This window comes from Bison bison, unplaced genomic scaffold, assembly GCF_000754665.1.
Source record: "Bison bison bison isolate TAMUID 2011002044 unplaced genomic scaffold, Bison_UMD1.0 scf7180017851035, whole genome shotgun sequence".
Taxonomy (NCBI): Eukaryota; Metazoa; Chordata; class Mammalia; order Artiodactyla; family Bovidae; genus Bison; species Bison bison.
The window spans coordinates 3,573-6,818 of NW_011481608.1; the positions used below are offsets into that span (position 1 = coordinate 3,573).

At 40.9% G+C, this 3,246-nt stretch overlaps 1 long non-coding RNA gene across 1 annotated transcript in view; it reads left to right on the forward strand.

Annotated features, from left to right (window-relative positions):
- Nucleotides 1–203: 203 nt before the first annotated feature.
- LOC104995860 overlaps nucleotides 204–3,246 on the forward strand; it is a 7,359-nt gene continuing 4,316 nt past the window's right edge. The window contains exons 1-2 of the long non-coding RNA XR_826103.1: nucleotides 204–293; nucleotides 680–818. This is a non-coding gene — a long non-coding RNA (uncharacterized LOC104995860). The remainder of the gene's footprint in view (nucleotides 294–679; nucleotides 819–3,246) is intronic.

The following is a 3,246-nucleotide window of genomic DNA, read 5'->3' on the forward strand; positions in this document are numbered from 1 at the left end:
AGACCGACCCGCAGAGGGTGGGGAAACATGGGGGAAAGGTGGCTGGAGTCTGTGTCCTGTCTTCCTCGGGATGATAGAGGAGAACCAGATGGTATCACTTGCCACTTGAGCCCCTCACCAGGAGCATGTTTATGTTGAGAGTCCACCTACCACATCTTGATTTGATTTATATCTTCTAGTATGGCCCCCCTGGAGTCTATCAACCAGGCCAGTTAACAGACCGGACAGTTCTCAATGTGTATGGTGGCTACTCAGAGACCCGAGTGTATGGCTTCCTGTTGGATAAATATCAGGTAAGTCATGTTTTATTACTGTTACCAGTATGGCTTCTCTGAAACCTGGAATGTGGGCTGAGTTGGGTATTCTTCTGGGAGACTGGTTGTGAACGACATTGATGACTATATAAATGTATGTGTTGCACTGTTGCATTTATCAATAATAAACATGCTTAAGTGTACATATAAATATATGCATTGCATTGCCATTTGGTAGCACTACCTTGCTAAAAGAGTGTTTTAAAATGTTGATTTTGAGTGCTTGTCTTTTGATTTGATTTAAAAAATTTGGTTATAAGTGATGTAATGGATTTTTTAAAATTTCCTTTTTCCTTTGAGAGGGGGGATGCCAAGATCTTTGGTGGGTCTGTGGTGCCAACATCATGTTCCTTTGTTTTTATTAGCTAGGAAAATTAGACCAAGAGTTTTACAAAGATACTGACCTATCCATAGGAACCACCATCAATGTGTGGGGAAGGAAAGTGCTCCTTTGTGACTGTGATGATTTCACGAAAACTTATTATAGGACTAAATATGGAATTGGTAAGTGATACATCTGTCAATTAGAAAATAATATTTAAACTTGGAGTCTTTGTTCCCTAGTTAAGATTGAGCTGATTTTTGAGTTTCAAATTCTAAGCTTCTAATAGCTGCTACCATTTATTGAGCATTTGCTAACTGCCAGGCATTTGTTGTCTTATTTATTCCCCTAATATCATCCTCATTTTAGAGGTGAAGAGACTGTGGCTTACAAGGGGTTTCCTGGATGAAGGTCATGCATGCAGCAAGTAGAGTGAGCCAAAAACTTAAACTTGTCTGCCTGATGCCAAAGGCTGCTGTTTTCCCATGTAGTCCCCTGCTTCACTGCTGTGGTCAAGCAGTTGAAATGGAAATGCAAAGACTTTTCTTTCTGCTGAATCCTTGCTTACCACAGAGGCTATACTGATTTTTGTTCTCTAGCAAATTGTGCCCATCTGCTCTACCTTTGCTGGTGAGACACAGCCAGGCTGCCAGATTCTCTCTTCTTAGCTCTTCATTCCATTCAGATTAGGTTAGTTCAGTTCATAATGGAAGCCAGTGACTTATTAAGCACCCACTAGATGTAGGTCATTGCAGTGGACACAGGATATGCAGAGTTGTGTAAGGAGTTTCTAGGCTGGAAGGGGAGCAGAGATCTACTGTATGTTACATGGTGTTATAACTGTCACAGAAGCAGGGGGAGGATCTGAGATGAAACCTGAAAAACAAGCCCCTCTGTTTGTTAAACCTGCAGGCCAGCCCTACCCCCTTCCTGGGCCCTCTACCCCAGGGTTCAGGTACCTGCTGGTGCTTGGCTAAGTGGGGGTGATAGGAGTTGCCAACCTCCCAGATTGGCATTGGAGCTCAGTTGGGGGTTGCTTACTCCTTTCTGAACATTGGAGTATTCATATGAGCTCACTTCCCTGAGCCATGAGATGGAAGCCAGAAACAACCACAGCTTTTCCTAAAAGACAGGGGTGCTTTGTCTCTAGGATGACACGAGGCCCACCTTACGTGTCTTGATGTCCCCACTGTGTAGTATTCCTGGCCTCATGGGAATCATTATATTATGTAAGAAGACACACAGCACACAAAGGGGTTGGAATATAAAAGACTTTCAATTTCTCTCTTTGGTTCACTATGGGAATTTGTTCCACTGCATCTACATGCCAGATTAGTCAAAATGGGGCCAAATTGGTGGCCTCTTCTTATATTATTTTCTAAAATTAGTCCTGTTGGTGGACACAGTTGGGCATATTTGTTTTGGGTACTGAGGACAAGAAGGAGCCAGGAATGTGCAGGTAGTGGCTGCCGTAGAGAAGCTGCTAGTGACCCTTAGATAGTTGGGAAGGATAATTTGATTTTTAATAAATGTAAGTACCTGTTCAGAGTTTACAAGTCTTCAGTGTAGAGTTGAAAATTGATAAAAAAGAATGAGTCACTGAAGACATTTACCTATGTCCTACTGAGAGATTATATGCGTGCCTGCTCAGTCATGTCCGATTCTTTGTAGAATTGGAATCCATGGACTGTAGCCCACCAGGCTCCTCTGTCCACGGGATTTCCCAGGCAAGAATACCAGAGGGTGTTGCCATTTCCTACTCCAGGGGATCTTCCTGACCCAGGGATCAAACCCATGTCTCTTGCATCTCCTGCATGGCAGGTGGATTCTTTACCTCTGTTCCACCTGGGAAGCCCACTGAAAGATTACCGTAATACAAAGGATGTGGTGAGGTCATATGATCCCTTAAATGTTAAGTTCAACATTCAGTTGATGTTTGTTAGCTTGATTTAGAGAATATGAGGTTTGTATTTGGGGAAATGAACATAGTGCTGGGAGACCCAGTACATTGTTAGTCTCTTAATGGGTTTACAGGGAACTTTCAGAGGCAGAGGAAATCTACCAGTGTGCTCCGGATCTAGCCATCTTCACCAGATGCATCAACTTCAAATGTCCTGTGGTCAGTTTCAGTTGAGTCCTAGTGCCTAATTTCTTCCTGCTTACTTTTGCTGTCTCTAGAGACTTACTTTATTATATTTTAAAAAGTCATTTGTGCCTTTAAAGCTCATATAACATGAGCATTATGTCTTTAAAGAGAAAATTATGCAAATGCAAAGTTATGATGCATTTTATAGTCATGCTGACTTTTTATATTTCTTCTAAGATATGTTAAAATATCCCATTTAATAAACACCATTATTACACAACATTTCTTGAGTAACAACAGTATACTTAATGTAACTAATGGCTAGAAATTATATCCATGATTCAGGGAGGAGGGGAGTGAATCAGTATTCTCTGATTATCTTTGCATTTGCTTTTCCTGACTTTTTGGTAACATTAAATTAATAGACTTAATGTTACTTAGATGCAGTTTTTTTGGACATTTACATTTTTTTAATAACTCATCTGGCTCTAAAAATTCATAAGACTAATCACATTTTATACATT